The 24,097-nt window shown below is 37.8% G+C and overlaps 2 long non-coding RNA genes across 2 annotated transcripts in view; one reads left to right on the top strand and one right to left on the bottom strand.

Moving 5' to 3' along the window:
* Positions 1 to 3,828: 3,828 nt before the first annotated feature.
* LOC118680343 (uncharacterized) lies at positions 3,829 to 5,056 on the bottom strand. The gene is made up of 2 exons (XR_004975871.2): positions 4,404 to 5,056; positions 3,829 to 4,337 (listed from the first exon to the last, which is right to left on the bottom strand). It is a non-coding gene; the product is annotated as an uncharacterized lncRNA (long non-coding RNA).
* A 6-nt stretch (positions 5,057 to 5,062) lies between these two features.
* LOC106623841 (uncharacterized) overlaps positions 5,063 to 24,097 on the top strand; it is a 30,748-nt gene continuing 11,713 nt past the window's right edge. The window contains exon 1 of the long non-coding RNA XR_011395378.1: positions 5,063 to 5,850. This is a non-coding gene — a long non-coding RNA (uncharacterized lncRNA). The remainder of the gene's footprint in view (positions 5,851 to 24,097) is intronic.

Here is a 24,097-nt window from a genome sequence, read left to right as displayed (position 1 = left end):
TCGCATTATTACCCTATCTATTTAACTTATATGAAGTGAAACCGTCACCTAAAAGACAAAGCAGCGACTTTGTTCAATATATTGTAACGGATTTCTCGATAAATCGTCTGCCGTGTAACTCACTACTGAGTTCTATCACTGGATTGTTAAATGAAAGTCCCAATTAAATGTCTATACACTTATCTTTATTTCTAATTTCAACAACTTTACACTATTACTCGTTATGTTATTCGAGTTTTCAACTTATTGCTTATAAATGTATACTTTGAATCAGCAAACATATAACTCACTTGCTCTTTACACGGCAACATTCTTATTAGAACTGTCTATGCGGCACATTCCGGTAGCCCCTATATAGGAGATTTTTAACAAAACATCGCTTCTAGAGCATTCTGGCAACTATGAACCCACTAACTTGTTGATTCTGGCAATTTTCCGTCGATTCGATTTTGTTCTATCGTTCGTGTTCGCCACACTGCCCTCCACTTAAGTCTCGTCGTCCCGATTAGACATATTTGCGTTACCAAACGCTGCAAGCCGTTCCAGATGAACTACCTTCATTTTATTCCATGGACTAATAATGGTCTATATGCGATACACTACATCGTTGAGTCGTTTATTAACCTGGTATGGTCCTTCCCAATTACACTATAATTTGGGATATAACCCTTTCTTTCGTTGTGGGTTATATAACAATACCCAATCGCCTTCAATAAAACCCTCAGAGTTTATTGCCTTGTCGTATTTTGCTTTCATTTTATCACTCATAATTTTGGTGCGCTGTCTCACCATAACATGTTTATTTCTTACCTCGTCTTCTAGGACGCCGTTGCCTTTCATAGCATTCCTTCCTTCGTTGGCGTTAATTCCAAATTTCAAGTCAATCCACAACTTTCCTCGTATGTTCTTCTAAAGTTCGATTGAATCGTTCTACCATGCCTTCGGACTGCGGCTGTGGTGGAGTTGTACGGATTTTTCGGAAACCCAGTTTCTCTCACATTTACCATTACAGCTGAATCAAAATTTCTCTCTTGGTCAGAATGTAATTGTATTGAAATTCGGCATATCTCGATACTCAATTATTAATGAATACTGTTCCAAATGGATTAAAAACTGAATAACAGTCACGGTTGCGAGAGGCCATGGAGGCGGAAAATGTTGAGGAATATGTCTTTCAAAAGAAAAAGGAAGAGACTCGCTCATCAAACTATCCCTAATGCTAAAGCAAATAGCAGCGCAAATGGCGCAGATGTCAACGCGAATATCGACGCGAGACCTCACTAATTAAAGGAATGTTATCACAAATGTTGGCGCAGTTGGAAGTGCAGTTCGCAGCGCAAGGTACCCGTATATCAGTACCGCTCTCTTTACAGTTGAAAGACGAGGATGTACGGATATCGCAAGTGATGTCACAAATTGCAGAGCTGTCTCCACAGTTTTCGGAAGAGCGGGAAAAATAAACCTGAAGTGGATGAATTGAAGGATCGTCTCCGCGAGCTACAATTAAATCGGCCAATTATGTCAACAGCTTCTGCCAAGGTAGAGCCTCCATCTTTTGATGGCACAGTTCCGTTCTATGTTTTTTAAGCTACAATAAGAAAAGGCGGCGTCTGCAAATAATTAGAACGTTGAAGGTAAAGTAGCTTTATTGATATTTGAACTAAAAGGATCTGCAGCGAAAATATTACAAACTGCGAATCGAGTAATTATGAAACGTTGATGGGTGCATTAGAAATGGTAGTGAGCGCAGGAAGCAGATTTTCCAAATCGAATTGGAAAATCGTCGCCAGAAAGACAATGAGTATCTGCAAGAGTTTTCTACAGTGATTGAGAGGTTAGCTTACTTCGCTTTTGCACATAAATTGGTGGAGTTTACCGAGGATACGAAAATTCGAATCTTCGTTAATTATGCTGTGTTAGCATGTCCAATATTGACGTTTGCGGAAACCATTTCGTATGCTCTGACACAAGAAACTGCATCTTTGCTTAGCAATCAAGCATTTAAAGCTCATAAAGTAGAAATATTAGAACACACTTGGATGAACCAATTACTTGAAAAAATTTACCACATGCAAAAAGCACTGGAAATTGCGCGCGTAAGAAAAATGATGGTGTCGTTAAATGCTTCAACTGCGGAAAAAGTGGCCATATTGCACGCAATTGTAACCAATCCAATAGTGCGAATGCCATGTATTCTCCATTTCACAAATAAGCAGGAATACAAGCAACGTTACCGTTATTGGTTATGTAGACGATAAAAAGCGCATACTGACTGTGAATACGGGCGCATCACATTTTATTATTCGATCTGACCTAGCTAATAAAGAAGTAAGACAAATATGGAAGTGCCACTTATTTTCGGTTATGATAACGACGTTAGACGAGTGATAATAACAGGGATCCAATAGATTCCACCAAAGTCAGAAGCAGTTATTTGGGCAAAAATAGATGGAGACTATTGGTTAAACAAGTTGTGGGTAGTTGAAGCCATGGAAGAATTTACATAAAACGTACTTATAGGCAAAACCCTGGCAATGACAGGACAAGATAAAATACTTCCAATAAGAGTACTTAGTGAATTCAAGTCACCAATCAAACTTTTCAGAGGAGCTATATTATACTTATAATAAAGACGATTCCAAACCAGGAACAACCAAAGTTATGAAAAATTTTATAAATACAGGTGATACAGGATTAATCTGCCGGGCGTTTCGAAGCGTTCGTTTAGCAAAACGTGAAGTTGTAAGACAGACCAAACGTGAAATGAGCGAAGCGCCGAAATCGAACCATCAGCGAGTCCATGGAGTTCACCTGTAGTACTTGTGAAAAAGAATCATGAAGTTTTGCGTGAACTATAGAAGGTTGAATGTTGTAACGAAGAAAGACAGTTATCCACTACCTATAATCGATGACACTCTGGACTCGTTATCAGGCACTAAATGGTTCTCAACACTTGCTCTCAATTGCTCTTAACACGAACACACTCTAACTAGAACTGTCCGTGCTGCACAGTCTGACAGCCCTAATATAGTAGATTTTTAACAAAACATAACTTCTAGAACATTTTGGCAATTACGAATTCGCTAACTAGTTGCTTCTGGCAATTTATCGTCGATTCGATTTTGTTCTACAATCCCTGTTCGTTACAACATCGTGATTTGAATGCATGAAGGTGTATATACATACATACATAAATATGTGCATGAACATGCGTATATCCGTATGCATTGTATAAGCCTATAAGTAGCCAAAGAATCAGCTGTTTTCCTATGTGTGTGAAACAGCCGTGATCATCTGATCGAATATGACACAGAGTTTTAAATAAAAGGTTGCAGTTTAACAAATACACTGCACTTAAAATGGAAATATATCGAAAACTATAAGTTTCCGGCGGCAATAATTGGTAAATCGGTAAACTAAGAATTTAAATATTCAACAGACAAAGAATTTTCACTCACAAAAACATAAACATGTAAGTTAAAAAAAATAAAATCGGAAACATTTAATAATATTTCAATACAATAAATAATAGTTTAAATAATACTATGTAAATTTAATCTTTAGGAATTAAAACAACCGAAAAATATTTGAATATGGAATAAAAACATTCTTAGAGTTATTAATTTTAAAACATAACACGGCAACACACTATAGCAGATTTCTGTCATTTGAACGTTTTAGTAGTGGAATATTGGTTGGCAATCCGTACCAAGTGTGATTTTAGTAGTAGAACTTTCGACGCAACCCGTACCAAGTTGGATATTTTTGCGTGTGTATTAGTGAAAATCTTAGGAATGGCTACTTGTAGATTTAAACAATGTACGTATGTAAGCTTCGAATGATGAAAGGTAGGATTTATATTAATTACTATTCTCATATATTAAGTTTTTAGTATATTATGTTAGTATAAATATAGTACACACATAGTATATTCGTATATAAGTATGTTCATATGTATGATAATACAATATATAAGATTATCAAACAGAAAAAGGTCTTATTTTCGCATTGACTACAAACATTGCTTTAAAATTGTTTATAAATTAATTTAAATGTAATCAATTGTACATGTATTCATATCAATAAATATGATTGCATATAAAGGTATAAAAATGTAAGCCACAAAACTAACATGCGGCTGTATAATCAAAGTCTCTGAGCAAAATTTCTCCTTCCGAGCTAGTGATGAATTCCAATCATTGTGATTTGTTAGATTTGGACAACTAACACGCTAGTCCGCAATTGAACCTTCTCTAGTAGCTTAAGTTCAGATTGAAATGAATTAGTCCATTTGCACGTAAACGTTTTTTAAAGTTTCACTAAAAAATATGATGAATCTGAAGATAAATAAAGTTTTAAATAGTAAAGTAATTTAATTTTATGTTATTAAAAAAAAACTGAACTGAAAATACGATAGAAAATAGATTTTACTAAAAAAATTTTGTAAGCAATGTACTAAAAGTGGCCACACACGACATATATACATGTGCATTCGATAAGTATGTGCGCAAGTGAGATTAACTCGTGTGTGGGCTTGTGTGCATACGAATCCAAGTTGACGAAAATTTTCGATATTTTTCAATTAATGTGCACACAAGTATGTCGTATATGGGCTTGTGTGCACACAATTGCTCATTTGGAAAACCAAAAGTTACAAAATTATAGTAAAATTTAATGGAAAAATATATATGTTGGAATAATTTATTGTCTAAATAGAATCAAATACATAAAGATGCTATTATAATACATCTATTCGAGAATTAAAATATAAAAAGTATCATTCAATTATCCGCTTGATTCTGGTACATGTTTACTCATTGAAGGACGAATGTAAAACGGATCCGTATGTCGTGTATGGCGAAAAGATTTCATACCGATCGAAAACATAAGTGTGTCGTGTATGGCTACTTTTACATTGCTAACAAACCAAATCAAGAACCCGACAAGACGGAGGTAACCAATTCACTACTACATTAGTAAAGTTTATCCTTTACACCACTACATATTCAAAGCTAACTTTTTGTTTTTAAATTTAAAATTTTGTTGTAAGAGTAGCGATATTCATCATACATATTTTTTGAATGCGTAAGGATTTGGAAACAATTTTTGAAGTAAGCGTTTTGTCTGAACTGTTTTTTAATTATAATGTTATATTGGAAATCTAGTAGGATCAATTGTGTCGCTATCGAGAAGTATTGCGCAATGGTGATTCCAAGGAATTTGTGTTTTTTTTTTTAATGATTTTCGCCATGGTTACTGTGTATCGAATTGAAATATTTCATGTGTTGGGCATAGAGGTTGTACGTAAATTGATTGAAGAGGAAATTAATGCTGTGAAGCAATTCTACGGCTTGTACGAAATTTTGCCTCATTCCGATACCACCGTTGGCAAAATAAACAAATTTCTGGACGTTTCGAAGAACAATTTGTAGAGCATCGACCGTCAAAAACCGCTATCGGAAAGTATTGAGTGGTATTTTATATTGGTATTAGGCAACTATTTGGTGACCATCCTAAATTGGACTGGATACCATTCTCGGACCGTTTGTATATCTACAGGCAATACGACACAAAGTTAGTCTCTGTTTAGTTACATATGCATATGTATTTTTTATTTCAGAGACGTCCTCAACAGTTTTGCCGACATTTTCGCAACACACAAGGGTGCAATGCAAAAAATGCGTTAAGTATTAATATTGTGACGAACAAATCAGAATCGACGATAAACTGCCAAAAGCAACTAGACAGCGAATTCGTAGCATGGTATAAGGGAGTAGCGAAAGTCCCATTCACAATAGCTTCGCCACCTCTGAGGTGTACGTTCACAATAAAACCAACCTGGTGGCCATGGTGAGTTAGGGTGGCGAGGGATTAAAACGGGTTGCGCATAGCAGAAAACGCCTAAATAATTATTTATAAATATTTCAAATTTTGGTTATTATTTGTTGTTTAATGCTAACAATATATAATATTATACCAAGTTGATATAGGTAAATATGCGGTATATTTTTAAGCATTTTAAATAACTTATTAATGGGCAAACTGAAAATTCAATTTAACTATGAGTGGACGGGAAGAAATAACTATTGGAACAGAATTTGATACTATAAGTAATAATAATTTATACAATCAAAAAAGCAAAACTTATTGCCATGCAAGTGATAATAATTCATTTAAACAATAAAGCAAAATTTATCATTGTACTTTTATCAAGAAATGTTACTAGTGTTGTAATTTCAGTATAGATTTATTTAATCACAAATTTTATTTACGTTTTATATATCAGCAATTAATGGTGGATATATGTACAATAGTTTATTACAACTTTTAACATACAAAATTACCATATTATTATATAGTTCTTAGTTTAGTTTTCAAATATATAGACTTCTAAAATAAATTATTTTTTGAAGTTGCAATATCTTTATAGTATAAAATACGGTAGGCATATCAGGTAGTTGTCTCAGTATTTCAGCATGTAGCCATTATAATATGTACAATATTTTACATATAACTCTTTACATAAATAAATTACCAGGTTGTTATATAGTTCTAATTTTAGTTTTTAAATATATAGACTCCTAAAATAATTTATTTGTTGAAGTTGCAATATCTTTATAGTATAAAACATGGTATAAGGGTATAAAATACGGTAGATATATTTCTTTTTTAAAAAGTAATTTAAAACTAGTTTGCGCAACACTGTTAAGCAATACTCGATAGCAATACTGGCATTTGAATTTATTAACAACTTTTAGTCAAACGGATGTATTCAAAATTGAATTACAATCACGGTTGCGAGAGGCCATGAAAGCGGAAAACATTAATGTTGAGAAATATGTCGCAGATATGATGTCAACGCAAATAACGACGCAGGTAACCTCATAAATGGCAGAGGTGTCATCACAAATGTTGGCGCCTGTATATTTTCACAGAGCAGAAAGAGCAGTATGTACAGATATCGTAAGTAACGTCGTAAATAGCAGAGGTGTCCTCACAGATTTCGAAGGAGCGGAATAAATAAAACTGTAGTGGAAGAATTGAAAGATCGTCTTCGCAAGCTACATTTAAATCAGCCAATTATATTAACAGCCGCTGCCGAGGTAGAACCTCCATTCTGCGATGGCACAGTTCCGTTCTATATTTTTAAGTTACAATAAAAAAGACGGCAGCTGCAAATAATTAGAACGTTGAAGATTAAGTAGCTGCATTGATCGTTGAAATTAAAGCTGCAAATAATTAGAACGTTGAAGGTTAAGTAGCTGCATTGATCGTTGAAATTAAAGCATCGCGGAAATATTACAAACCATAACAAACTGCGAATCGAGTAATTATGAATAGTTGATGGGTGCATTGGGAAGGCGGTATGGTAGTGAGTGCAGGAAGCAGATGTTCCAAATCGAATAGGAACATCGTCGCCAGGAAGCCAATGAGTATCTGCAGGAGTTTTCTACAGTGATTGAGCGGTTAGCTAACTTAGCTTATGCGCATAAATCGGTGGAGTTTACCGAGGATACGAAAATCGGATCTTCGTTAATTATGCTGTGTTAGCATGTCCAATATTGACGTTTGCGGAAACCATTTCGTATGCTCTGACACAGGAAACTACATCTCTGCTTAGCAATCAATAGAAGAAATAGAAGAACACACTTGGGTAAACCAATTACTTGAAAAAATTGAATATATGCAGAAAGCGCTGGAAATATAGCGCGTAAGAAGAATGATGGTGCCGTTAAATACTTCAACTGCGGAAAAAGTGGCTATATTGCACGCAATTGTAACCAATCTAATAATTCAGTTGGACGTAAACGCAAAGCTGAGGAAGTTCAAGCAATTGTCAAATCCAACCAATCCTTAAACAAAAGCGAGCCAGCCGAAAAGAGCACGGGCTGGCTCCCGCAAGCAAATGCCCTGCAATCTGCATTCCACAAATGAGCAGGTAACGTTACCGTTAATGGATGTGTAGACGGCAAAATGCGCATACTGACTGTTAATCCGATCACATTCCATTATTCGATCTGGTCTTGTTAATAAAGAAATGAGACCATAAGTTTGAGTAAAGTTGCGTAAAGCTTCTGGAGAAAGTATCCAAGTTCTCGGAAAAGTAAAGTTCGAGATCGCAATTGGAAAGGCTTGAAAAGGCCTTGTTGCTTAATTTTATAGTGGCAGATGTCGTCGACGAAGTCATAATTAGAGTAGACTTTCTAGCGAATCAAGGAATTAAAATTGACGTGGAGAACAAGATTATGACCTATTCAAATATGGAAGTGCCACTTATGTTCGGTTACGGTAATAAGTACAACATAAGACTAGTGATAGCAACAGAGAGCCAGCAGATAGCACCGAAATCTGGAGCAGATTGTTGAGGCCACAAAAAAATCTACATCAAACTTAGTTATAGACAAAACCCGTGCTATGAAAGGACCAGGCAAACGTCTTCCAGTATGAGTACTTAGTGAGTTCAAGTCACCAATCAAACTTTTCAGAGGAGCTATATTATACTAATACTAAAGACGATTTTAAACAAGAACCAAAGTTATGAAAAAGTTTACTTACACAGGTGATGATAAGCCAGACCAAACGGGAAATGAGCGAAGCGCTGTATTCGAACCATCAGCGAGTCCATGGAGTTCACCTGTAGCACTTATGAAGAAGATAGATGGGAACATGAGGTTTTGTGTGAACTATAGAAGGTTGAATGATGTAAGGAAGAAAGACAGTTATCCACTACCTAGAATCGATGACACTCTGGACTCGTTATCAGGCACAAAATGGTTCTCAACACTTGATTTAAATAGATGGTCTATGACAACTTACCGTAAATGTTCTTTGGATTATGTGACGCTCCTTCTATCTTTGAGAGACTTATGGACCAGGTATTAAAAGGATTACACTGGAAGTCCTGTTTGGTATACCTCGACGATATCATCGTGTGGGGTAAATGTTTCGATGAGGCCTTGGAAAAGGTTTTTCAACAGATAGATAGCGCTAAAGCTGAGCCCAAAGAAGTGTTCCCTTTTCAAAAAGGAAGTAAGTTACTTAGGACACAACATGACAACAGAGGGCATTTGCACAGCTAATGAAAAAATAGTGTCAGTAAAAGACTTTTGCAAATATTACGGAGTTTCTTTGGACTATGTACTTATCGACGATTCACTCCAAATTTTGCCAGCGTAGCTAGTAGCCTCCACGAGCTAACGAAAAAGAACAGAGTCTTTGAGTGAAATCAAGAACAGGAAGTAGATTTTCAATTGCTGAAGAATGGATTAAGTACTGTCCCAATGTTAGCCTACCCCGTCCCAGGATCAGCATTTCTTTATAATACGGCTGCTAGTGGGTTTGCAGGAAAAATGTGGGCAAGTATCAAAAAGATTGGGACCTGTACATGAAACAACGGAACAGACTTCAACAAGCGTAATTTTTGGCAATAATTTTCGGTTACCGATTGATTTGAAGTTTGGAATTAACGCCAACGGAGGAAGGAATGCTAAGAAAGTCAAAAAATACGACAAGGCAATGAACTCTGAGGGTTTTATTGAAATCGATTGGGTATTGTTATATAACTCACAACGAAAGTGTCGGGGTACTCGACGTTGAGTTTGCCGGTGTGCCAAATAAAATAAAATGTTAATTAAAATTCAACAAAATTTAACTTTAATTAATTTGAGTATATATGGTATAAATATTATAGACAATTTGTGTGGGTTAATTGTACAATATTTATGTGTGGGTTTGTTAAGGGTTATATGTATAATTCAATTTATGTGTTATTTGTAAGTTAAACTTAAATAATATAAATTAACTATAAACTTAATTGTAACCTGATGTGGGTTGATAATCCCGCGTAGATTTTGGTGGTGCTGCTGTTGTTGTTGTTGTGCTGCTGGGACGACCTTTTTTTCGCGCCTTTTTATGTCCGTGGTAGTGGTCGACTCTCTTAAAGATTTCGCCACCTTCTTGTATATCACGATTGTAGGGTCGGGTCGGTAATTCCTGCGTCATAAGACAGTTGACTTCGACATGCCAGTCGGGATCAGTTAGCAACCCTATGACGATTTTACATATACGGTGAGAGTCGAGGTATGTTTTCGGTAACCTCAATCTCTGAAATAGCTCAGAGGCGTTGACGCAGTACTTATACTTAATTACTGCGTCAAACTTTTCGTAAATGTTAATTTTTGTAAATTTTGAACATGTCACCAATCGGTGATCCTTTTTACACAATCCACAGGCGACGTGTTTATATGTGCGTTTTGATGAATGGGTGATAGTTCGTCGGGCCGTGCGGTGGGTACTTCCTCTTTCTTCTCGAATGGGGGAGAGGGTCGCTTTAAAGCGATGTAAGCGTCTAGCCAGGGTCCCATTGTCGGAGAGTGGGGTGATGCTTCGGGTGACGCTGAGTGATCGTACGCTGCAGGCTGGGCTGCTCTGTCGGCTGCAGATTGATTTGATGCTATTTTGAGGAGCCATGTCACTATAAAGAAATGAGATTAGTTATTTGGTAAGGTGACTATTTTGGTTATTGGGCGGGTAATTGTTCCTTGAAAAGTACGTATGTCAACTACTCTGATCTTATTGTCTGCACCGAGATAGGTTTTTTCGATGCGACCAAGTTTCCATTCGTTTGGGGGTAGAGTTTGTTGGCGTATAACTACCATATCATTGACCTCTATATTGCGTTGAGGGTATTTCCACTTATACCGTTTGTGGAGTTCTTTTAGATATTCTTCTTTCCATCGTTTGCAGAAGTGTTGATGGGGTATCTTTAACTTTTGCGATCTATGTGCGATGCTTAGCTGTGTAGTTTCTAAGTTGGGTTCTGATGGGGTTAATAAAGGGGTACCTATTAAGAAATGGCCTGGAGTTAAAGGTTCTATATTCCTGGGGTCTTCACTTAGTGGGCTTAAAGGTCGAGAATTCAAGCAGCTTTCGATTCGGGTTAGAAGGGTAGATAATTCTTCGAAAGTGAATTTTTGGATTTGGGACACCTTTTTTAAGTGGCTCTTTAAACTTTTCACTCCTGTTTCCCAGAGCCCACCCAAGTGTGGAGCTCCAGGAGGATTAAAGTGCCAGTTGATGTTTTGGTGTGCTTCACTTGTTGTTACTTGTGTTTTTAGTGATTTTATAAATTCTCGCCGATCTTTGAGTTTAGACGCTCCCACGAAATTAGTACCATTGTCCGAATAGAGATCGGCTGGACATCCGCGCCTGGAAAAGAATCGTGCGAATGCGGCCATGAATTCTTGGGTGGTGAGATCGCTTGCTGCCTCTAGGTGTATTGCTTTGGTTGCAAAACAAACAAATACGCATACATAACTTTTTGTGATTAAGCACGTTCTGCCGGTGTAATTTTTTATGTCAAAGGGTGGTACGTTCCAGTGTTGTATCCATTGATTTTCGGGTAATTGACCAATGTTTCGGGTCGAGTTTTAGCCATTGGGGTCCGTGCCACCAGAGGTCATTATTAACCATTTCCAGAGTTGTGCATCCGCGACTACCCAGATCTGCCGGATTGTCCTGGCTTTCGATGTGACGCCAATTTTCTGCAATTGTGGCAACTCGATGGGATACAAAGGTTGTCCATGAGCATGGGGGTTTGCTTAGCCAAGAAAGGACAATTGTAGAATCCGTCCAAAGGTGAGTGCGGTACTAAGTAATGTTTAATTGGGGTAGGGTTGCATCAACTAGATTCGCCAGAAGAACTGCTCCGCAAAGTTCTAGCCTTGATAAAGATATACTTTTTATAGGGGACACACGAGTCGTGGATATCAAAAGAGTTGTCCAGGTGTTTGTGTTTTTTGAAACACTGATGTATACTTGTATAGGTTTGCTGCGCAAGCTTTTTCTGGTTCGTCAGAAAATCCGTGGAAATTGATGATCGCGGATGTCGAAAAATGGGTCCACCGAGGAATTTCAATCAGATTTAGTTTTTCGTAATCCTTTATGAAGGTTTTCTAGCGATGGAGAGTTAAGGGTCTTAAACTTTCATTCCAATCGGATTTATCGAGCCATATTTGTTGCATTATTATATTGGCTGTGACTACAACGGGACTGAGCCAACCAGCTGGGTCGAACAATTTTGCTATAATCGATAATACTTCTCGTTTAGTAAACGATGTCTTATCGTGAATAGGGTTGATGAGAAAAAAGAATGCATCTTTTTTTGCATTCCATCTGATCCCCAGTGCTTTTGTGCTATTGGATTCCGGTAAACTGAGTAAGTTGGTATACAACAGCTGTTCTTGTGAGATTCCAGTTAAGACTTTTGGGTTATTTGCGTAGAGCAAATCCTGCGGACTCCAAAGATGAAGTGAGTTCGTCTCGTGCCATCTTCGCAGTTGCTACGTCATGTGCTCCTGCAAGTACATCATCGACGTACATTCCGTTTCGAAGTATCTCTGCTGCCAGTGGGTGGGTTCCTTGTACATCATCCGCTAATTTGAGGAGGGTACGGATAGCTATATATGGGGCACAGTTAATACCAAACGTAACAGTTTGTAGTTCAAAATCTTCTATGGGGTCATTAGGTGATCTTCTAAATAAGTTTCTTTGAAATGGAGTGTGTTTGCTTTCAACAAGTATTTGACGATACATTTTTTGAATATCTGCATAGAATACGATTCGAAACATACGCCACTTTAATACACAGAACAGGTCCAGCGTGAATTACATCGTTGAGGCTGTTTCTATTTGAGGTGGGGCATGATGTGTTGAATATCACTCGCAGTTGGGTCGTTAAGCCATCGGGTTTGATGACTGCATGATGTGGTAGATAGTATGCTTTCGTATTCTCTGCGGGGACATATTTTATTTTTGTGATATGACCGAGTTCCAGGTACTCGTTGATGGCCTTGTCGTATTCTGTTTTTATTTCAGGTTTTCTAGATAGGGATTTTTCATTTCTTAGAAACTGAGCTAAAGCTATATGTCTTGAGTTGCCCAAGTCTATTTTTTCTGGGGTTTTAAAGGGCAATGTTACCACGTTACCACGCGCCCAGTTGAGTGATAATTTTGCTCACACAGTATATCCGAAGTTGAGGGTAGAGGCTTTTTCGGAACTTCTTTGACTTCCCAAAATTGTGTGAGCAACTTGTCTGGGGTCGTCTTATTGAAAAATGACAATATTGAGGGTGAGATGGGTTTTCAGGTGTGGGTCCGGAAAGAATCCAACCGAATTTTATTTTTTGGGCTAGTAATGACCCGTCTGGGTTTTTAGAAGTGAGTGTCAGCTAAGCTAAAACCGAACTCTTTATTACAAATTATTCTATCAAGTGGCAGATGTCGTCGACGAAGTCATAATTAGAGTAGACTTTCTAGCGAATCAAGGAATTAAAATTGACGTGGAGAACAAGATTATGACCTATTCAAATATGGAAGTGCCACTTATGTTCGGTTACGGTAATAAGTACAACATAAGACTAGTGATAGCAACAGAGAGCCAGCAGATAGCACCGAAATCTGGAGCAGATTGTTGAGGCCACAAAAAAATCTACATCAAACTTAGTTATAGACAAAACCCGTGCTATGAAAGGACCAGGCAAACGTCTTCCAGTATGAGTACTTAGTGAGTTCAAGTCACCAATCAAACTTTTCAGAGGAGCTATATTATACTAATACTAAAGACGATTTTAAACAAGAACCAAAGTTATGAAAAAGTTTACTTACACAGGTGATGATAAGCCAGACCAAACGGGAAATGAGCGAAGCGCTGTATTCGAACCATCAGCGAGTCCATGGAGTTCACCTGTAGCACTTATGAAGAAGATAGATGGGAACATGAGGTTTTGTGTGAACTATAGAAGGTTGAATGATGTAAGGAAGAAAGACAGTTATCCACTACCTAGAATCGATGACACTCTGGACTCGTTATCAGGCACAAAATGGTTCTCAACACTTGATTTAAATAGATGGTCTATGACAACTTACCGTAAATGTTCTTTGGATTATGTGACGCTCCTTCTATCTTTGAGAGACTTATGGACCAGGTATTAAAAGGATTACACTGGAAGTCCTGTTTGGTATACCTCGACGATATCATCGTGTGGGGTAAATGTTTCGATGAGGCCTTGGAAAAGGTTTTTCAACAGATAGATAGCGCTAAAGCTGAGCCCAAAGAAGTGTTCCCTTTTCAAAAAGGAAGTAAGTTACTTAGGACACAACATGACAACAGAGGGCATTTGCACAGCTAATGAAAAAATAGTGTCAGTAAAAGACTTTTGCAAATATTACGGAGTTTCTTTGGACTATGTACTTATCGACGATTCACTCCAAATTTTGCCAGCGTAGCTAGTAGCCTCCACGAGCTAACGAAAAAGAACAGAGTCTTTGAGTGAAATCAAGAACAGGAAGTAGATTTTCAATTGCTGAAGAATGGATTAAGTACTGTCCCAATGTTAGCCTACCCCGTCCCAGGATCAGCATTTCTTTATAATACGGCTGCTAGTGGGTTTGCAGGAAAAATGTGGGCAAGTATCAAAAAGATTGGGACCTGTACATGAAACAACGGAACAGACTTCAACAAGCGTAATTTTTGGCAATAATTTTCGGTTACCGATTGATTTGAAGTTTGGAATTAACGCCAACGGAGGAAGGAATGCTAAGAAAGTCAAAAAATACGACAAGGCAATGAACTCTGAGGGTTTTATTGAAATCGATTGGGTATTGTTATATAACTCACAACGAAAGTGTCGGGGTACTCGACGTTGAGTTTGCCGGTGTGCCAAATAAAATAAAATGTTAATTAAAATTCAACAAAATTTAACTTTAATTAATTTGAGTATATATGGTATAAATATTATAGACAATTTGTGTGGGTTAATTGTACAATATTTATGTGTGGGTTTGTTAAGGGTTATATGTATAATTCAATTTATGTGTTATTTGTAAGTTAAACTTAAATAATATAAATTAACTATAAACTTAATTGTAACCTGATGTGGGTTGATAATCCCGCGTAGATTTTGGTGGTGCTGCTGTTGTTGTTGTTGTGCTGCTGGGACGACCTTTTTTTCGCGCCTTTTTATGTCCGTGGTAGTGGTCGACTCTCTTAAAGATTTCGCCACCTTCTTGTATATCACGATTGTAGGGTCGGGTCGGTAATTCCTGCGTCATAAGACAGTTGACTTCGACATGCCAGTCGGGATCAGTTAGCAACCCTATGACGATTTTACATATACGGTGAGAGTCGAGGTATGTTTTCGGTAACCTCAATCTCTGAAATAGCTCAGAGGCGTTGACGCAGTACTTATACTTAATTACTGCGTCAAACTTTTCGTAAATGTTAATTTTTGTAAATTTTGAACATGTCACCAATCGGTGATCCTTTTTACACAATCCACAGGCGACGTGTTTATATGTGCGTTTTGATGAATGGGTGATAGTTCGTCGGGCCGTGCGGTGGGTACTTCCTCTTTCTTCTCGAATGGGGGAGAGGGTCGCTTTAAAGCGATGTAAGCGTCTAGCCAGGGTCCCATTGTCGGAGAGTGGGGTGATGCTTCGGGTGACGCTGAGTGATCGTACGCTGCAGGCTGGGCTGCTCTGTCGGCTGCAGATTGATTTGATGCTATTTTGAGGAGCCATGTCACTATAAAGAAATGAGATTAGTTATTTGGTAAGGTGACTATTTTGGTTATTGGGCGGGTAATTGTTCCTTGAAAAGTACGTATGTCAACTACTCTGATCTTATTGTCTGCACCGAGATAGGTTTTTTCGATGCGACCAAGTTTCCATTCGTTTGGGGGTAGAGTTTGTTGGCGTATAACTACCATATCATTGACCTCTATATTGCGTTGAGGGTATTTCCACTTATACCGTTTGTGGAGTTCTTTTAGATATTCTTCTTTCCATCGTTTGCAGAAGTGTTGATGGGGTATCTTTAACTTTTGCGATCTATGTGCGATGCTTAGCTGTGTAGTTTCTAAGTTGGGTTCTGATGGGGTTAATAAAGGGGTACCTATTAAGAAATGGCCTGGAGTTAAAGGTTCTATATTCCTGGGGTCTTCACTTAGTGGGCTTAAAGGTCGAGAATTCAAGCAGCTTTCGATTCGGGTTAGAAGGGTAGATAATTCTTCGAAAGTGAATTTTTGGATTTGGGACACCTTTTTTAAGTGGCTCTTTAAACTTTTCACTCCTGTTTCCCAGAGCCCACCCAAGTGTGGAGCTCCAGGAGGATTAAAGTGCCAGTTGATGTTTTGGTGTGCTTCACTTGTTGTTACTTGTGTTTTTAGTGATTTTATAAATTCTCGCCGATCTTTGAGTTTAGACGCTCCCACGAAATTAGTACCATTGTCCGAATAGAGATCGGCTGGACATCCGCGCCTGGAAAAGAATCGTGCGAATGCGGCCATGAATTCTTGGGTGGTGAGATCGCTTGCTGCCTCTAGGTGTATTGCTTTGGTTGCAAAACAAACAAATACGCATACATAACTTTTTGTGATTAAGCACGTTCTGCCGGTGTAATTTTTTATGTCAAAGGGTGGTACGTTCCAGTGTTGTATCCATTGATTTTCGGGTAATTGACCAATGTTTCGGGTCGAGTTTTAGCCATTGGGGTCCGTGCCACCAGAGGTCATTATTAACCATTTCCAGAGTTGTGCATCCGCGACTACCCAGATCTGCCGGATTGTCCTGGCTTTCGATGTGACGCCAATTTTCTGCAATTGTGGCAACTCGATGGGATACAAAGGTTGTCCATGAGCATGGGGGTTTGCTTAGCCAAGAAAGGACAATTGTAGAATCCGTCCAAAGGTGAGTGCGGTACTAAGTAATGTTTAATTGGGGTAGGGTTGCATCAACTAGATTCGCCAGAAGAACTGCTCCGCAAAGTTCTAGCCTTGATAAAGATATACTTTTTATAGGGGACACACGAGTCGTGGATATCAAAAGAGTTGTCCAGGTGTTTGTGTTTTTTGAAACACTGATGTATACTTGTATAGGTTTGCTGCGCAAGCTTTTTCTGGTTCGTCAGAAAATCCGTGGAAATTGATGATCGCGGATGTCGAAAAATGGGTCCACCGAGGAATTTCAATCAGATTTAGTTTTTCGTAATCCTTTATGAAGGTTTTCTAGCGATGGAGAGTTAAGGGTCTTAAACTTTCATTCCAATCGGATTTATCGAGCCATATTTGTTGCATTATTATATTGGCTGTGACTACAACGGGACTGAGCCAACCAGCTGGGTCGAACAATTTTGCTATAATCGATAATACTTCTCGTTTAGTAAACGATGTCTTATCGTGAATAGGGTTGATGAGAAAAAAGAATGCATCTTTTTTTGCATTCCATCTGATCCCCAGTGCTTTTGTGCTATTGGATTCCGGTAAACTGAGTAAGTTGGTATACAACAGCTGTTCTTGTGAGATTCCAGTTAAGACTTTTGGGTTATTTGCGTAGAGCAAATCCTGCGGACTCCAAAGATGAAGTGAGTTCGTCTCGTGCCATCTTCGCAGTTGCTACGTCATGTGCTCCTGCAAGTACATCATCGACGTACATTCCGTTTCGAAGTATCTCTGCTGCCAGTGGGTGGGTTCCTTGTACATCATCCGCTAATTTGAGGAGGGTACGGATAGCTATATATGGGGCACAGTTAATACCAAACGTAACAGTTTGTAGTTCAAAATCTTCTATGGGGTCATTAGGTGATCTTCTAAATAAGTTTCTTTGAAATGGAGTGTGTTTGCTTTCAACAAGTATTTGACGATACATTTTTTGAATATCTGCATAGAATACGATTCGAAACATACGCCACTTTAATACACAGAACAGGTCCAGCGTGAATTACATCGTTGAGGCTGTTTCTATTTGAGGTGGGGCATGATGTGTTGAATATCACTCGCAGTTGGGTCGTTAAGCCATCGGGTTTGATGACTGCATGATGTGGTAGATAGTATGCTTTCGTATTCTCTGCGGGGACATATTTTATTTTTGTGATATGACCGAGTTCCAGGTACTCGTTGATGGCCTTGTCGTATTCTGTTTTTATTTCAGGTTTTCTAGATAGGGATTTTTCATTTCTTAGAAACTGAGCTAAAGCTATATGTCTTGAGTTGCCCAAGTCTATTTTTTCTGGGGTTTTAAAGGGCAATGTTACCACGTTACCACGCGCCCAGTTGAGTGATAATTTTGCTCACACAGTATATCCGAAGTTGAGGGTAGAGGCTTTTTCGGAACTTCTTTGACTTCCCAAAATTGTGTGAGCAACTTGTCTGGGGTCGTCTTATTGAAAAATGACAATATTGAGGGTGAGATGGGTTTTCAGGTGTGGGTCCGGAAAGAATCCAACCGAATTTTATTTTTTGGGCTAGTAATGACCCGTCTGGGTTTTTAGAAGTGAGTGTCAGCTAAGCTAAAACCGAACTCTTTATTACAAATTATTCTATCAAGTGAGTGAGTGGGTAAGTTATCGGTTAAAGTTTTTAAGATAAACGCGTGGGTTGTTATCTTAAATTCCCTTTTTGTTGGTGAACGAAGGGTGAGTTCGCAAGTTTTGGTAGCTGTTGCCGAGACTGTGTTGTTCAATCCGGTCACTTGTGCGTTTTTCTTGAATGTTAGTATGTCCAATTTTCTGTGGAACTTCTCGGAAATGAAGGTAACTTCTGACCAAAAGTCGATTAGTGCTCGAGCTGTATATAATTGCCCTTTATAATAAACTTGCACTATGGCAGTACCCAGCAAAACCTGCTTCCTACTTGAGTTATGTAGGTCTTGAGTTTTATTTTCAGTGGACTGTAAGAGGGTTGTGTAGGCTTGCGGATTTGTATTGGGATTAAGTGTTTGGGAGGTACTACTATTGGTAGAGTCAAGAGGCGGGTTCGAGGCTCTTGATCCTTGCGGAAGGGATTGGGCCCGGGATGGGGCATCCCTATGCGAAGAGTGTTATGTGCCTTTCTACATATTCTGCATGAGTATTTGCTCTTGCAATCCTTGAAGCTATGCGATAATGCAAGGCAATTAAAACAGTAACCATTATTTTTTATTACGTTTATTCAGGTCTCGACATTCATTTGTAAAAACTTTGGGCATTCTCGAATGGAATGTTGGGTTCTACATAATTTACAACTCTCAATGTCTTGGGATTTTTTTGAGATGATGCTGCCTCTTACAGGGTTTTCACTAGCGTGTAAAAAACTCAATTTCGAAGTTCCAGAGACGTTGAAAGGTATTAAACTTCCTGTCTTTTCCTTTTCTATAAGGCTCACTGCCCAATATTTATGTGTGTGTTTGTTAAAGGTTATATGTGTAATTCAATTTATGTGTTATTTGTAAGTTAGACTTAAATAATATAAATTAACTATAAACTTAATTGTAACCTGATGTGGGTTGATAATCCCGCGTAGATTTTGGTGGTGCTGCTGTTGTTGTTGTTGTGCTGCTGGGGTGACCTATTTTTCACGCCTTTTTATGTCCGTCCGCGTTGATATCTGCTCTATAGACCATTGGAAGAACAAGGAATAAAATGAAGGTAGTTCATCTTGAACGGCTTGCAGCGTTTGGTACCACAAATGTGTCCAATTGGGACGATCATACTTAGGTGGAGGGCAGTGTGTCGAGCACGAATGCCAGGACAAAATAGAATCGACGATAAACTGCTAGAACCAATTAGATAGCGAAATACGTAGTGGCGAAGTTTTGTTAACACACAGTTCTAATTGGAGAGCTGCCTTTTAAAGAGCAAATAAGATATAAGTAAGGAGTTGAAAACTCGAATAACGAGTAATAATTGTTAAGTTGTTTAAATTATTGTAGAAATAAAGATAAATGTATAGCCATTAAATTGGTACTTTAATTTAAAAATCCAGTGATTGGACTCAAAAGTGAGTTACAAGGTAGACGATTTATCGAAAAATTGTTAGCTCTCTTCGATTCTCCAAGCGTTGGAGAGGAGCCAATTTAACAAAGGCTGTGTGCCAAACGGTAACATTTTTATATGTGTTGAGTTGGGGAAAAGCCCATGGGTTGTTCGTAACACCTCACACCGAGACTTCTTTGTAATGAATAGTCTAATGTTGCCAGTTGACGAGTCGTAGACTATTTGTTTGTCGCATCCGGGTTTTGTGAATAGTTTTAACTGAAGAGATGAATTAGTGTTGTTCTGGAGAAGGAATTTGAGCTTTTAAACAACTTGCTGGTCTTCGGCAAGTTTGTTGTAATCTATGCTTGTTGCATGAATTTGTGCTATTCTTGAAGGCATGTCAGCTATTACATTGGCTTTCCCCTCTACATGGCAAATATCTGTGGTTATATTAGAAATTTAATCAAGCTGGCTTAACGACTCGAGCATTTTCAGGATTCTAGATTTATGATCGCTATATATGTGACAGGTTCGCCCTTCCAACATGTATTTAAAATGGCGGACGGTCATAAACATCGCTGTGAGTTCTCGTCATATGTGGTGTAACGTATCTGAGTATTGTTGAATTAAATAATAATAGTATAGTATGCTAACGTTTCAAAGTTGCTTTCTGTTACCTGGTGCAAAGAGCTCCTGCGGATGTATCTGAGGCGTCGACCCATAGTGACATCTCGGCGTCTTTTGAGAGATGTGCCAAAAGAGGCATTCGCAAGCTGGGTTTTATATTTTTCAAACGAAAAAACCTTTTGTGCATTTCGATGGCGTATGTAGACGTTCAAAAAGTTTGCGAAGGTGGAATAGATGTTCATCTTGAGATGATGATGCTACACAGATATCGTCCATTTACGGAGTCCTCGTAGGACTTCGTGTATAAGCCTTTGTAATGTCTGCTCTGCATTTCGAAGACCAAAGGGCATATACGAAAATTCAAATAGGCCGAAAGATGTGATGATTGCCGTTTTCGGAACGTCTTCTGGATTTACAGGAGCTTGATGGAAGGATTTTTGTAGATCGATCTTGGAAAAGATCGTCTTACCTCTTAAATTGCTAGTTAAATCCTGAAGATGTGGTATTGCATACCTCTCAGGGACTGTAACTGTGATAAGTGCTCTGAAATTTCCACATGGCCGCCATGTACCGCCTGCTTTCATTACCATGTCAAGAGGGCTAGCCCAACTGCTGCTCGATGGACGGCAAATGCCCAGTTTTCTTAGACTGTCGAATTCTGCCTTAGCCGCTGCCAGTTTATCTGGAGAAAGACGTCGTGCTGATAAGGGCGGACCGCGAGTTTCTACTTTGGACATAGCTGGGCTTTCGAGTTGCGCTAACCGTGTTATGCTACCAAACTCTTTAAGTAAGCTCGTATATTCGCAGGATGTTTTTACTGATAAGGATTCGCTACTTGAAAATTTTCCTATCGACGCTACTGATGTTAAGTTGTCGAGTAATCGTTTAATTTTTAAATCGACCAAAAGCCCATAGTTGCTTATAAAGTCGGCTATATTTGCACACGTAACTTCAGCGTGAAAAAATTCCAAAGGATTTCGCACCTAAGGCCTAAATCGATTTTAAGGAGGACTTTGCCGTGTACGGTAATCGGTGTGCCGTTCGCTGCGTATAACTTTACCGTGGATGAGTTCATGTTGTTTTGGACGATTTTAGGAATTATAGAGGCATCTGTACCGGTGTCTATCAAAAAATTATGTTTTCAGAGCCCGTCAAAAAGTTTTAGGCGATGTGTGACTGCAGGACGTAAGTTACAGATGTGCGTTGCAGTCTTAGATAGTCATTTGCTTTTCTCCCGATTGTTGTATGAGACGGGGTTTTCTACATGTTCAAGCGTTGGCGCCGAACTTATGGTGATACGTGTAGATGTGCGTGGACTCCTAATGCATATATCTTTGGTGTCTCTGTCGGTTTTGGCTACGGCTCCTCGCAATTTTATAACTTCCATCTACTTCTTTAGCTGAGCGATTTCGTTCCGGATTTCCTGTAATGTAATTGGCTCATCACTGGCCTGCTTAGGGGCGCTTATTGCTGATTGTTGATTACCTATTACGCTTATTTGTTGAAAATTAACATCGACAATGGCGTCTGCAATTGCGATTTTATCTGCAACGTCACGCTTTGATGCGAAATTCTCTCTTCCGTGTCTAAAAACGGTTTACTACTTCCTAAGTTTTATTTTTATAAACTATTATAATTGATTTTAAATCTCAAGTTTATAAAATCAAAGAATAACAAGTAATTAAGATAAGTTCGGGTATAACCGAACACTTTATACTCTTGCAACTTGCAAGGATCAGAGCCGGCTAAATACCTTTAGGTGTTGGCAAAACTATATATTGAAAAATATTGCGAAAGAATTCAACCTTCATTATTCGACGAAATCCTGAATGGTTCACAATCAAAACTGATATTTTATTAAGTTATATTATAGGTAATTTAGTTTTATTGTTATATTTTACTTTGCGTCAATTTAAATTATGTTGACAACAGCTTCAAATGTGATGTAAACTAAATCGGAAGGCTAAATTTTATATATTGAGATGATGTGGAAAACGTCAACTAGAGGATGGGACTTTATTATATTTGGCTTGAGCAAGTTTTCACTAGATTTTATTCATTTAAGGCACTGTTATTAGAAAAACACGCAACCACAATTTTATTAAGATAACTCACATATTGGTCGATATATGCTTATTAAGTCAGCTGGAAGTTCAAAAATCTTTATATTAGGTATATGGGGGCTAAGAGAATTTTTGAACCGATTTAGCCGATTTTTGACATACAGATATAACATTATCAGAAAAGGTTTCTCTCCGAATTCCAATTTTATATCTCATACATTGAGCGATAATTGCGATAAAAAGTCAACCATGAACACTGGGGTCCACATCTTTGGTATATAAGGGCTTGAACAGTTATGGCCCGATTTTGACAATTTTTAGATTTCAGATGGCATATTTTGAAAGCACTCTTTTTTAATTCTAATTAGTGCTTGATATGTATACCGGCAAGTCAAAGATCAGATGGAATATAAATTTGTGATATATGAGAATTAGGTGTGGTTTTAATCCGATTTCGTTAACTTTTGCACTGTAAATAGGCATATCAAGATAATATCATATTTCTTATCAAATTTGGTTGAAGTCGGTCAAGCAGATCCAGTGATATTGGTTTCACCTAATGGTGGGCAGTGCCATGTATTGATATTTGTACTGATACAATGACTGTTATAGAAGTTGACAGAAGGTAGAAGAGGAGGAGACGGTAAATCATCTTCTTGTTTTTATAGGATTAAAATTAATAAAATTAATTACTACAATAGAACAACGATAATATATACGTACAGTGTCTCTAGACGAGCTCTTGAGTACTCCGCTATCAATAATAAGTAACATTTTATTAACTAATGATTTTATTTATATCGTAAGATATATAGTATATACTTGTATTTGTTTGCATGGAAAAAGTAAAAAAAAAAAACGATGCATAGATGATTTTCTAATATAAAATGGTTAAAAGAAGAGCAAAAAATCAGACCAGATGTGTCATGGAGTGAATTATTTTTCATTATCATTTAATAGAAACCAGCAGTTCTGTATCGTCAAAGTAGTTTCAGTTTTGTCTCTAAACGAGATGTGTCGTAGTATTATATTTTCGAAGTGATTACTTTGTTGTTAGCTCTTCTAAATATGTGATAGATTATTGGGATGTTGTCTTCGTTTTGGATGAAGCCATTTTTGTCCAATTAGAGAAAAGATTCTGGTGGTGCAAATCCATTTGTAATAGCTAATGCAAAGTAGTCATCATTTTCGTAAAAAGGAGCTCTTATTAAAGTGTTATTGTCATCATAGAAGCAGCGACGTACATGCTTACTAATTAGATTTATGATATGACAATAAATTCTGGAAACTTTTGCAGTGTGGTATAGTTTAGAGTTAGATAAAGTTTGGTGAAATTACTATTCTGTGATCTATGCAGCGATGTGCATGATCACAGTGTTCTTCTCTCGTTTTTTACATCAAAGTCATTAGTCTCACTAGTGATTCATCAATACATAGTATAAAAAAAGTCGCTTTCTCTGTCCGTATATCCCTATGTATGCTATATGTTCATTAAATAGTGGAAAAATACTGTTATGTTAAAGGTTTTTAATGTGATGTCGTATATAATAATCGCTTACATTGCAAATAATGTACTAAGTATTGTACAGATTGAAAATGTCTAAAGAAAACTCCGCGA

Source organism: Bactrocera oleae, chromosome 3, assembly GCF_042242935.1.
Source record: "Bactrocera oleae isolate idBacOlea1 chromosome 3, idBacOlea1, whole genome shotgun sequence".
In the NCBI taxonomy this organism is placed as follows: Eukaryota; Metazoa; Arthropoda; class Insecta; order Diptera; family Tephritidae; genus Bactrocera; species Bactrocera oleae.
This window is presented reverse-complemented; position numbering and strand designations above follow the sequence as displayed.